We start from the raw sequence: 14,011 nt of genomic DNA, 5'->3' as shown, positions 1-14,011 counted from the left end.
AGTCTAGGTGAATCAGTAAGTATATGTGCACTGGTGTCTATCTGTGCATATGTTCAGTTCATAGGCACTGTCTTCCTCAATCCTTCTCCACCGTACTTAATTTTTTTTTTAATTATTATTTTATTTCAGAGGACCTAGGTTCAATTCCCAGAGCACCTACATGGTGGCTCAAAACTATTCCAGTTCCAAAGAGCCCAACACCTACCTCTTCTGGACTCCTCAGCTAGTAAGCATGCACATGGTGCACAGACATACTAGCAGTCAAAATACCCATAGATGTATAGTTCTTCAAACATTAATTTAATTTTTTGGTTTTTCAAATAGGGTTTCTCTGTGCAGCCCTGGCTGTCCTGGAACTCACTCTGTAAACCAGGCTGTCATCAAACTCACAGAAATCCATCTGCCTCTGCCTCCTGAGTGCTGGGATTAAAGGCATGCACCACCACCTCTGGACTAAAATATAATCTATTATTCCAACAAATTATTCCAACACCCCACAGTTTCAGACAAACACCATTCCCAGGCCTCTCAGGTGCAGAACCCTCAGTTGCATGCTGAAGATTTCTTCCTGAGGGTGCTCAAGAAACTGCATGTGTGGCTTTTGTTATCTGGAGGCTTGACAAGAGCTGATAGATCCAGTTCCCAAAAGGGCTCTGACTCATACAATGGTTAGTGGCTTATCAAGTGGGCCGCTCTTTAGGGGCTTCCCTGTGGGCTATTCATGGCTTAGCAACAGGATCCCCTAGAACAGGCCCCAAGAAAGACTGGCACAAAAGATAGCAGTGACCAGAATGGTAGCTGTAACCTTCCCTCTCTTATGAGCCACCTTAGAAGTATACCACCATAGCTGTCACATCCTATGGTCACCTGGAAAAATCATGGCATGATGCAGGGTGAGACTACTTGAAGACCAAGGTCATTGGGGGAACACATTAAAAGCTGGGTTTCCAGACTTCTACAACCCTTTTGCTTAAAAGCATGTTTTCACCACAAATGTACATTTGCAAAATAGCTGTTTGAAAATACCTAATCCTTCTCATTCCAACTTTCAAACAACAATGATATTTACTTAGTTGTTCTATGTGCCCAGCACTGCCTTCTGCACCTGGTAAGTATGCTTTTACAGCCTAGAACTTGAGGCACAAGCAGGGTAAGTGATCCATCCGATCCATCCATAGATTCCTACCCCACAGGGGAGGACATCAAGACAGGAACAGAGCTATTTCCTTTCCTGCACAGATTGTCACCAAGTATACTAATACTCTGTAGGCACAGGGTTAGAAATAACCAGTCAGCCTGTCCACGCCTTGAAAACTGAGAGCCACCATTCCAGTTGACTTTTGGGTTTCTCTACAGTCCCAGAATAAATAAACTAAGACTCAATTGCAAGTTAGACTCACAGTCATGGAGTCTTTTACCAGTGAGTATGGTAGCTGTAAGTGTCTGGCCTTTCTTGCCTCTCTTCTCACTGGCCACATTGCCACCCCTGATTGTTCCTGGAATCTTCCAGACAAGCTCAGGGCATGTTCTTGCCTCGGGTCATCTGTGTCTGGTGTTTCCTTCCCTTCCTCCTCCAGATCAGCATGTTCTTCCTGTCCTCCTCTGTCCTTAACTGCCACCTTCACAGACAGGCCTACTGTACTTCTCTATTGAAAATTGCCATTCTAGGGGCCGGAGAGATGGCTCTGAGGTTGAGAACATTGGCTGCTCTTCCAGAGGACCCAGGTTCAATTCCCAGCATCCACATGGCAGCTCACAACAGTCTGTAACTCCAGTTCCAGGGGATCCAGCACCCTGATACAGACACACATGTAAGCAAAAATGTTAATGTGCATGAAATAAGAATAAGTAAATCATTTAAAAAGAGGAAAAGAAAATTGCCATGCCAGCTCTTTGCACAGTTTTTCTTTTCTCTTTCTGTTTCTACAGTAGTTATCGCCATCCAAATAATAATTCACTTAGAGTGTTTATATCTGTTTACACCAACATGGGCCATCCACATGGGCCGGGACTTGGGTCCATTTTGATGTTGTGCTCAGTTGAAAAGGAATTGTCGATCTCTATTCTGGCTGCACCTCCTTGACTCTAACAATGGGGCTACCTATCTTGATATCCTAACTGCCATGTCTGTCTATTTTTTCTTTAAACTAGACGATGTGTACTAAGAGTGTCTAGAAACCACTCAAGACCTGGAAACAGAAGACACTTTAGCCTAGAACGGAGAAACCAGATCCAAAGTGAATTATTTCCTCTGCCTGGGGAATGGGCCCATCCCTTGGCACAGTGGCCCTATAAAACTGAGCAAATATTTATCTTTGACATCAGAAGAAGTCAGTTAGGCAAACGACCTTTCATAATGAGTGCAATGAAAGACTTCCTTCCTTTATTTATTCTGGATAATCTATTAAATTTTAGTATGGGTTTATTCTCCCAGACATAGAGGCATTGTTTGCTAGAAGGTCAGCATTCATTGTACCTCTGCCTAGTCCTGTGTATTAACTATAATCTTAGTTAGTTCTGTATGCCAGTATGCTATTTGACAGTGTAATAAAAGTCTCCTTGGCGGGGCATTTTCTTCAAACCAGCTAATCAGATCAACTATAGTAACACCGACTAAAGCTTCAATATGTGTTATGTGTTAGGAGTTGCACCTGTGTGCATTCTTCGGCTCTACATGAAACATGGTATGGTGATGTAGCCCAGTAGCCCAGTAAAGTAAGCAATTTACCCCATTCACATAGTCCTGGCTAAGGCTCAAATCAAGATCATCTGTCTAGTTCCTAATTCTGGGCCCAGTTCAAGGTGTTCTCTGGCCATCAGTCCAGGAAGTTAGCCTTATTTGGCTGTCTTTATGCAAGTTACCAGCAGCTTAGGACTATTGGTTATATGCTGACGCTACAAGAGTTAATTTCTTGTCTTTCTGAAACTGAGTTTATTTAGCTAGATGTTATGTGTGTCATCAGGCAGCTGTATAGAAAGACTTAGGGTAGTGCTTTGTTTTCTTGGTGGTCCCCAGCAAGGAGTACTCAGTGACAACAACCAGGAAGGATTTTCCAAAACAGACATACAGGCTGTAGCCCACGCTACATCAGGATGCCAGAGTCCACCCAAGCTTATAAGCTATAAAAGGTTTCACTTATTTATCCTTAAAATAAATGTGTATTTGCTGAGTGCGTGTCTTAGGCCAACAATCTTTGTAAGCCTTGGAGACAAAACAGAACCAAACCTCACAACAACAGCAACAAGAGTCCACCTTTTGGGTCTTGCCAGGTATGACCCTAATCCTGGCTGTTAGCTTGACACATCTGGACGAGTGAAGCTCAACTAGGGAATTGCTTGCATCAGGTTGGTCCATGGACATGTCTGTGGGACATTTTCTTGTCAATTGCTATAGGAGGGCCCAGTACACTGTGGGCAGATCCACCCTGGACAAGTGGTCCCAGGTTGTATAAGAACACTGGCTTAGCATGGGCAGGAATAAGTAAGCCGGCAGGCAGCATCCTCCACAGCTCATGCTTCAATTGTCTGTCTTGAGTTTCTGTCCTGCCCCAACTCCTTCAATGATGGACTGAGAGCTGTAAGATTAAATAAACTCTGTCCTCCCAAGTTACCTTTAGTCAGGGTATTTATCACAGCGACCAGTGCAAAGGAGAACATCAGGCCATTCCAATGTTCATCTGGATTCAGATACAATGGAATGGTGGCTCATGCTTGTGAACCCAGCACTGAGGAGGTTGAGGCAGAAGAATTACCATGAGTTATAGGCTGCCCTGAATTATATAGTAAGTTCCAAGCTAGACCCTGTCTCAACAACAATAAAAAACTAAAAAAAACCAAAACAAAAAACCAAGAGACCATAAGAAATGGTTGAGCACTCTTCCTTTTTAAAAATAGAATTATTTATTTTATGTATATGGTACACTGTAGATGTCTTCAGACATACCAAAAGAGTATGAGATCTCATTCCACATGGTGTGAGCCATGACGTGGTTGCTGGGAATTGAACCCGGAATCTCTGAAAGAGCAATCAGTGCTTTTAACAGCTGAGCCATCTCTCCATCCCACGGACACTCTTATTTTCCATTTTGTAGAAACTGAGGCCAAAGATGGTTCCACATTCAAGTTGACAGAGGGACCGAAGGTCCAGTCGGCAACCCCTAGTCTAGGATTCACTGTAAATAGAACAAAAGTCTGACTTCACCTCTGCTTTCTGCCATATTCCCCTTTGAATGTTCTACTATTCCTCAAATAATAATCTTTGGCTTGCAAATTGTGGATGCAAGAAGCTATACCACTTTTAAAATGATAAACTAGTACCGCTTGAGATTCCAGATATTGACAGTAGCGGAAGAGCATCCTGCCCCCAGACACAAGTAGCAGCCATTACTGCACTTCACTTTATTTATTTATTTATTTATTTATTATATGTAAGTACACTGTAGCTGTCTTCAGACGCACCAGAAGAGGACATCAAAACTCATTACGGGTGGTTGTGAGCCACCATGTGGTTGCTGGGATTTGAACTCATGACCTTCTGAAGAGCAGTCGGTGCTCTTACCCACTGAGCCATCTCACCAGCCCCTGCACTTCACTTTTACAGGACAGTTTATACTGTACACATCACATCATTCTTCATCACACAGGCTCGTTCATGCCCCAGTGATGCTGGGCATGAGTCAGAGATGATGTCACCTCAGCGGCCCTTGGACAGCTGAGGCCACAGGTTAACTGATGCTTCCAGCTGCCTGTAAGTGACAGAAATGGGACTTACGGTTTTCTGTCTCTGAATTGGAAGAAAATACTCTAAAAGGAAATGGAAATTTGAGTTGATTCCTTTTTTTTTCTCTTCCAGCAGGCATGAGCAAAGAAAAAAAGGTGGACACAAAAAAGCAGAAATTGCTGCCATACTTCATCACAGAACCATCTGTGGATTCTAGGCTTCTGTAACTAAAATATATATATATATAGTTATTGTATTCTATCTGTGTGAGTGGTTTTGCTCACTTGTAGGTTTGTGTGTCACATGCATAGGATGCACAGGGAAGCCAGCAGAGAGCACTGGGTCCCTTTGGACTGGAATCACAGACAGTGGGTGCTAGGGATTGAACTTGGTCCTCTAAGTTAAAAATGAGCTCTCAACCATTGAGCTAACGTTCCAGCACCTTCTACAGGCTTTGCTTTATTCTGAGTAGTGGTTCCTGTGGTGGTTTCAAGAGGAATGGCTTTCACAGCCTGTATTTGAATGATTGGTCATTAGGGAGTGCCACTACTTGATAGGGATTAGGAGGTGTGGCCTTTCAGAGTGGGTGTGGCCTCGTTGAAGGAAGAGTGTCACTTGGATGTGGCCTCTAGGATTTCAAATGCTCAAGCCAGGTCCAGTTTCTCTCTCTCTCTCTCTCTCTCTCTCTCTCTCTCTCTCTCTCTCTCTCTCTCTTTCTCTCTCTCTCCCTCCCTCCCTCCCTCTCCCTCTTCCCTTCCCCCCTTTCTCTGTCTCTTTCTCTTCCTGATGCTTGTTTGTTGAACCAGATGTGTCCAGATGTAGAGCTCATTCCCTCTCTCTCTCTCTTACTTACCTCTCCAGTACCATGTCTGCCTAAACCACCATGCTTCTAGCCATGATGATAATGTACTGAGTCTCTGAATGTAAGCAAGCTTTACATTCACATTAAATGCTGTCCTTTATAAGAGCTGCCATGGCTGTGGTGTCTCTTCACAGCATTAGAACACTAAGACAGCTCCTGTCTCCTGTTACCAGGACAGCAAAGTGGCCTAACCAAAAGGAACATGTGGCTCTTCCCCAACTCTGTGACTGCAGATGGACATGAGAGAAGTTTTCAAGAAGATAAAGCTGTTCTAAAACTAGGCTGGTGTGACATACTCTCTATAAACTAACTAAAAATGTTGCCTTCTTTACAAGCACCCCAACTTACACTTTTCTGAACCCCAAGAGTGTCATACATTCTGTAGGAACCATACTCAGAGTTTGAATTTCCATCTTTTCTGAGCTAGTACTTGGGCAGTGACACTCTGGAGGTGCTGGGTGTTAGCAATGAACAGCAATTCCAGTCAGCCACCAGAGGACGAGGGAAAAGACAGACCCTGCAGTGACACGGGACAGCCCAGTGCACTGCTGCTGTCTTCAGACGCACCAGAAGAGGGCGTCAGATCTCACTACGGGTGGTTGTGAGCCACCACGTGGTTGCTGGGATCCGAACTCAGGACCTTTGGAAGAGCAATCAGTGCTCTTACCCACTGAGCCATCTCGCTGCCCCCTGTGTCTTTTTCTATACCTATTGTTGGGTCAAAAGAATGTGATGGAAGGATTGGCCAAGCCAGATGGCCACAGCCCACTCCTGGAAGGCAGGGGTGGGACATCAGTTTCCTCTAGACTTTCTAAAGCCCAGTGACTAGGAGTGGGAAGGCAGTAGATCCGATTAAAATTAGATGAGTAGATGCTGCTCCTTGAGGCCCAAGGGCCAAAGCTGACCTTTGACTAGTACAGGCTTCTAGAGCCTCTCTAAACACACCTGGGCCTGCTGCAAGCCAAAGCACGGACACACTGATGTCCAGGGAGGCCTGAGTTCTGCTTTTCCCTGGATGTAGGTCTCAAGGCAGAGCAGAAGGCCGTGGAAGTGGTCTGGACCATGTGTTGGACCCTTATTGTAGAAAATACTGAGAAAGTCCTTAGGTGTGCTAACACGGAAGGGAAAAAATATCACAGGGTCTCAAGCCCAGGCAAAGAACTACAAGCATCTAAGAAATGAATGCCAAGAGAGGGAGATGTAGTCTTTCCCTGGGAAGAGCCCTCAAATTGTTATCCACTATTAAATGGTCATCAGCACTGAATTAATATATATATTATACATATTAATATATAGTATATGTTAACATATGTTAACATATAAACACATATATGTATATGTATGAATAAAACATTATACAGATGGAACAGGTTGTAGTTATATATTTAGGAGTGTGTGTGTGTGTGTGTGTGTGTGTGTGTGTGTGTGTAGCAACAATTGAAGAAATAGAGGCCATGAGGGGCTGGCAAGATGTCTCAGTGGGTAAGAGCACCGACTGTTCTTCCAAAAGTCTTGAGTTCAGATCCCAGCAACCACATGGTGGCTCACAACCACCCATAATGAGATCTGACGCCCTCTTCTGGTGCATTGAAGACAGCTGCAGTGAATTATACTGGAGGGAGTGGGGCTGGAGCCGGCAGACATCCTGAGTTCAACAGCAGCCACATACATGATGGCTCACGCCATCTGTACAGCTACAGTGTACTCATACACATAAAATAAATAAAATAAATCTTTTTTTTAAAAAAAAAAGAGTCTACAGCCATACCACCCTGAACGCGTCCGATCTCGTCTGATCTCGGAAGCTAAGCAGGGTCATCGGGCCTGGTTAGTACTTGGATGGGAGACCGCCTGGGAATACTGGATGCTGTAGGCTTAAAAAAAAAAAAAGAAAGAAAGAAATAGAGGCCATGATTTGAGAGAGAACAAGGTGGAGTCCATGGGAAGGGTTAGAGAGAGAAGACAAGAGAGAAAAAAATGTCATCATATTTTAATTAAAAAAAAAAAGCAAGTTCTTGTCTCCTTGCCCAGCTCCCAATCAGTGTTTGCTGGGCTGAATTTGAGAACTCTCAGAGCTTGCCGGAGTGTGGTCACAGGCTGTGGTGTGTCCCATGCTACCTCCCTGTGACCTACTACTAGCCCAGTGCTCCCAGAATACGGATCAGGAACGAAACAAATTTTCTGCCTCTTGCCTTGCCATAGGGTCTGGACTCAGTTGACTTTAGTTCCTCCCCCCACCAGGGCATTTGACTCGGTGAGCCCTAATATGAGCCCTGTACCACCCTACCCTCCACATTCTTGTGTCTTTGCCTACAACGTCTCTGTGCTTTCAGTGTTATGGGAGAGAGAGTTTAGAAGTGGGAAGCTCGAACTGAAACAGGTGCTCTGGTCAAAGCTACAACTGAGAAGCGCCCGCTGAGGTGAACCTGCTACATATTAACCACTTGAAATCTTCTGGCTGCAGGCTTTTCACTGCTGAGTGCTTTTTGCCCAATCCCAGGCATTCTGTCACAAGGTTGCAAACAAGCCCTTTAGATGCCTTTCACAACAGGCTCTGTGGGAAACTGTGTAACTCCAGCAGCACTGGACCACGGCTCCCAGAATGTGACATTGGCATCCCTCTCCTGGCTGCAGTGTTAGAATCACGCTGTCCATTCACCCCCTTCACGCCCCCTGAAAGTGAGCTCTCTTGGATACCTTGGGCTAGTCTGACATGTCCCAGTTTAGCATCCTATGGTTGACTGGAGAGTTTGGGAGAACCAGTACCTCAGAAGGCTGCAGTTTGGGTCCATGACAGATCTGAGTTGATCTTTATCTCATGTGGCCCTTGAGGCGTAGACATTTTCATAGCTTCACGCCGCACAAAGTGAGTCCATGCCTGAATGCACAGGAATGCTAACCCAGCAATTATTTACCAGGTGAGACATGGGCTCTGTGTTTCTGTGTTGCTCTGCTTCTGTCAAGTGCCTGCTTCTGGTTTTGATGGAGTGAATTCTAAACCTGTTTTAACCTGATTAAGAGAAAAAGAATCCTGTATGAAGGAAAGAGAATCTCCATGTGAAGGACCATCTGGAGAAATGGGTGTGTAATAAATCACTGTGAGAGAACATCAGTTTGATTTACCAAGGGCTCAGTTATTTTTCTGCAAGTGGAAACAGGAGAAAATAGCAGTGGCTCCTGAATTCTGCCAAGAATGTCTTTTCGGGAAAGCTGAGGCCCAAAGACCCTGGGCCGTCAGCCTGAGGAGAAAGAAGCTGTCCTATCCAGGAAATGGAAGACATCTGCCTCCCCTTCCTTCCTTTTAACCATAGTCATCATAAAAATCAACTTTTCTTTAAAAAAAAGAAAGAAAGAAATGAAAAGCAACCCGCTTCTCTAGTGTGCTTTTTCAAGGCATGGTGTTCTGCAGTGTGCACTGATTCACTGTCCGCCTGGCAACCAAAGCAAGTCTTATAAAGGACAACATGTATTTGGGGCTGGCTTATGGGTTCAGAAGTTCAGTCCATTGTCATCAAGATGGGAGCATGGCAACATCTAGGCAGGCATGATGTAGACAGAGCTGAGAGGTCTACATCTTCATCTGACTTCCAGGCAACGAGGGTGAGGGTCTTATAGCCCCACCCACAGTGACACATCTATTCCAACAAGGCCACACCTACTCCAACAGGGCCACACCTTCTAATAGTGCCACTCCCTGGGCCAAGCATATACAAACCATCACCGGGCTGGAGAGATTAAGAATGCTTGCTGCTCTCCCAGAGGGCCTGAATTCAGATCCCAGCACCCATATCAGGCAGCTGACAACCACATGCAACACCAGGTCCAGGACATCTAATACCCTTTCTGGCCTCTGCAGGCACTAGCAGGCGTGCGCGCGCATACACACACACACACACACACACACACACACACACACACACACACTTTAAAGAAAAGCAATGGGCTGGTAGCATCAAGTCCACACTGTGGGTCTTGCTCCTCTTTGAGCACATTCTCTCATTACATTCCCTCCACTAAAGAAGTAGAAGATTGACCCAGGGTGGACTATTGTCTTCAATTGTCTTCAGCTCTTTAGTCAGTGATCCAATTTGAGCCAAATCTTCTCTTAGATTTTCTTCCTCCTACCAACGGCTGGCTGTCCTTTCTCTTTGGTGAGAATCACATGATTGAAATTTGTATCTGTAGGCTGCATGGGCCCCCAGCATAGAGAGAAACCTGAAAGACCTGAGAAATGAAGAACTGTAGTGACAGAGTCCCTGGCCTCCAGTCCAGCTCTTACAGGTCAACGGGCAATCCCAGTAATTTCCACAGACTCCCTCCTCCTCTTAAGATCCTGACAGCTGCCTATCAGTGGTGGTACATGCCTTTAATCCCAGCACTTGGGAGGCAGAGGCAGACGGATTTCAGAGTTCGAGGCCAGCCTAGTCTACAGAGTGAGTTCTAGGACAGCCAGGGTTACAAAGAGAAACCCTGTCTCGGAAAAACCAAAAAATAAAAATAAAAATAAATTTTAAAAAAAAAGATCCTGACAGCTGACTTTGTGGTATGTAGATGCAAGAATTTTGACTGACAGCTTACAAGCTGGTGGGCACTGACAATTAGAGGACCACCACAGCAGCGCAGATGAGTGATTTTGAAGAATTTTATAAATAATAATAGATATTAAGCCATGTGAATGATATGCCTACAGCAATTAATTAATAACTAATTAACTAATTAATTGAATTTGCTGTACTAAGATTTGAACCCAAGGCCTCACAAATTCTAGGCAAGTGATTTATCATTGGCCTTTTCCTGGCCAGTGGTTAAGATGTGGCTAGATATCTGGCCCTTTCTCTCTCTCTCTTTTTTTTTTTTTAAACATTTCTTACTTCTATTTTTGTTGTTGTTGTTGTTGTTTTTTTTCAAGACGGGGTTTCTCTGTGTAGCCCTGGCTGTCCTGGAACTCATTCTGTAGACCAGGCTGGCCTTGAACTCAGAAATCCACCTGCCTCTGCCTCCCAAGTGCTGGGATTAAAGGCATGTGCCACCACGCCCGGCTCCTACTTCTATTTTTTATGTATAAGTGTTTTGCCTAAACCCGGCGGTGGTGGCACACGCCTATAATTCCAGCACTTACTTGGGAGGCAGAGACAGGCGGATTTCTGAGTTCAAGGCCAGCCTGATCTACAGAGTGAGTTCCAGGACAGCCAGGGCTACACAGAGAAACCCTATCTCAAAAACAACAACAACAACAACAAAAAGTGTTTTGCCTAAATGTATTTACACCACATGTGTGCCTGCTGCCCATAAAGGCTAGAGGTAAGTGTCAGATCTTCCGGAAACGGAGTTACAGACAGTTGTGAGCTTTTATGTGGGTGCTGGGAATGGAACCTGGGTCCTCTGAAAGAGCTCTTTTTTTTCTTTTTTCTTTTTCTTTCTTTTCTTTTTTTTTTTTTGTTTGTTTGTTTGTTTGGTTTTTTTCAAGACAGAATTTTTCTGTGTAGCCCTGGCTGTCCTGGAACTCACTCTGTAGGCCAGGTTGGCCTCGAACTCAGAAATCCGCCTGCCTCTGCCTCCCAAGTGCTGGTTCAGCAAGAGCTCTTTAACCATTCAACATTTCTTCACCCCTGGATCATGCCCTTTTCTATTCTTCCATTTGGGGAGTCTTGATAAATTGTCCAGGTTGGTCTTGAACTCACTGTGTTGCCCACGATGACCTGAAACTTGTAGTGATCCACATGCATTATCCCCCCACAGAGCTGAGGCTGGAGGTAGGAGTCATCATACCCAGCTACTCAAAATAATGAACAAGAGGGAAAGAAATACTTTCAAACTGGAGTCAGTTATGCAAAGTAAATGTGACTCATTTGTTTACTTGAAGGCTTTGATGGCTAGGGCATAGGCCAGTGCCATGTGGCAGGGAGAAGACAAGAATCATTAAGGACATGGGGAAGGGGCCCATCACTCAAGGGTCTGCTTGAAGTTGCTCGCCAGCTTAGAGTCAATGATTCCAAAATGGATCAGTAAGACTTGCTCTGAAGGGTTGCTCACACGTAGGCAGACCTCCTTCTAGAAGGAGCCTCTCAAACAAGCTTACATACAAAAAGCCACAAACCCAGTCTACAGCCGGACGCCCTCCCACTTTCTGGGAATAAGGATATGAGCTTGTTTATAGTAAAACACCTTAGGTTTCTCAACAGCCTCTGAGACCCAGGGTTTTACCTTATCAGCTTTATCCGCTGTAACCCTGCCCAGGGCAGCTCAGAACCCCCCACACGATCTCATTAAAGTTCCTTAGCAAGTCTTTGTGATGCAGCTTCAGAAGCCACCCACGTCCCGGGGAAGCTACTCCTGGAGAACCTTCTCCTGAGAAGCCCACACCCACACGCAGCTGTGCAATTGCTTCCTCTGAGTACCTCCTGTTAATTCCTGAGCTTGAATCTATGTGACTACCTCTTCTTATTAAACAATTCCAACTCTGCTGCCTTATACTAGCTGGCCTGACATGCTTTTTATTTATTTAGTTAGTTTTAGTTACATTTACTTATTTATTGAGGGGATCAGGGTGCACAGCACTAACGTTGGGGGCAGAGGGCATGCAGCTGTTATTCTCTCCTAGCCACTATGTAGGTTCTGGAAATTGAACGCTGGTTGTTAGACTTGGCATCAAGTCTCCACTGACTGAGCCATACAAGTGGCCCTGCTCCTGAATGCTTTTTCCTTTGGGGAAGTCACATGAATGTAGAGGCATCTACAAAGAACTCTTGAGGCTGCTGTAGACACAGTGTGGTGCTGTGTCCCCAGTTCCTGCCCCACTACTGCTGACCCAGTCTCCCACGGTTTTTTTTGTTTGTTTGTTTTGTTTTTTTGTGAGACAGACCCAGGGGTCTGATCTCAGGCACCAAAGCCAGTTTTCTTAGTGCCATACTCAGGTCCATACCTTTGATGTTACTGAAGCTGAATTTGGGCTGCATTACAAGGGTGACCAAGGTGAGATGATCCTGAGGGAGGTTACATAAGCAAAGGGGAAACTGAGGCAAACTCTACTTTGACTAAAGGCTGAGGCAACTAGAGAGCTGTACTTAGGAAAACGTCATGTGGTTGCTCAAATAGAAAATGAGGCTATCCCAAGCCAGTTGGAACCAACGTGGCTGACCCAAACCATCAGCGATGATTCTTTTGGGTCATTGTCACAGCATCTCTGTGCCATGTGCTTTTTGCAAACTTGGCCATTCTCATCATGCATGTGATGCCAGGACATAGCCAAGGATCAACAACAGAAAGGGGAATAAGCCCTATTATTTTACCCCACACTGGAATTTCCTACTGTCCTAATTTACTGCTCTGTTGCTGTAATGGCCCAGCACTGGGGGGAACAGGTTGATTTGGCTTACACTTCTAGAGTACTGTCCCTCATGAGGGAAGGCAGGACAGGAACGCAGGAACCTGGAGGCAGGAACTAAAGCAGAGCCACACTGTTTACCAGATCTCCCTCTCTCTTTTTTTTTTAAAGATTTATTTATTATTATAAATAAGTACACTGCAGCTGTCTTCAGACACACCAGAAGAGGGGGTCCGATCTCATTACAGGTGGTTGTGAGCCATCATGTGGTTGCTGGGATTTGAACTCAGGACCTTCAGAAGGGCAGATCTCTTCCATGCTCATATTCACTTGTCCTTTATCTCCCAGGACCATCTGCCCAGTATTGAGAACATACACAGAGGGCCGGGTCCTCCCACATCAATCATGAATCAAGAAAATGCCCCATAGACACGCCCACAGGTCAGTCTGAGGGAGGTAAACCCTTAATTAAGGTTCCCTCCTCCTAGGTGACTCCAGTTTGTGTCAAGCTCAAAAAAAAACTAACCAACTTCAAGGAGGACTGATCCTCCCCATCTTTAAGGTTGGCCCATAAAATGAGTTCTCCAACCCCTTCAGGGTAGGACTTTCTAGAGAACTCCACATCCCGACTTGAGGGCTTCTTGTTACTGTTGTTTTGAGGCAGGGTCTCACTGTGTAGTCCTGTCCGGCCCAGATTCTGGCAATCTGCAATCTCCCCATTCCCATCTCCTAAGTCTTGAGACTGCATTTGTGTTCTAAAGCAAACCTACTCCCAATTCCTCAGTGTGGTTCGTCCCTGAAGTTTTCTTCTTTGCTGGTGGAAGAACCTGAGAACGAGGGGTAGAATGTTTAATCTGGTCTCTGCTCTGAAACTTCCCTGGCCTTCCCCCACAGACAGGGCCTGTGAGAACAAATGGAGCAAGAGGGAGTAACCCCAGCAATACTTACATATTTACTGGAAGGTGGGTGCTACGACAATGACCTCTTGGCCTGTGCTTTGACCAATCTCCTTTCCCTGCTTGCTTGCCTATTCCCGTTTTCAGTTCTTCTCTTCCTTCCTTCCTTCCTTCCTTCTTCCCTCCCTCCCTCCTTCCCTCCCTCCCTC

At 45.2% G+C, this 14,011-nt stretch overlaps 1 pseudogene; it reads left to right on the top strand.

The window, feature by feature from the left end:
• The first annotated feature begins 7,336 nt into the window (after positions 1-7,336).
• LOC116104158 lies at positions 7,337-7,458 on the top strand (annotated as a pseudogene).
• The last annotated feature ends 6,553 nt before the right edge of the window (positions 7,459-14,011 follow it).

The sequence above is a fragment of the Mastomys coucha genome, unplaced genomic scaffold (assembly GCF_008632895.1).
Source record: "Mastomys coucha isolate ucsf_1 unplaced genomic scaffold, UCSF_Mcou_1 pScaffold21, whole genome shotgun sequence".
Taxonomy (NCBI): Eukaryota; Metazoa; Chordata; class Mammalia; order Rodentia; family Muridae; genus Mastomys; species Mastomys coucha.
This window is presented reverse-complemented; position numbering and strand designations above follow the sequence as displayed.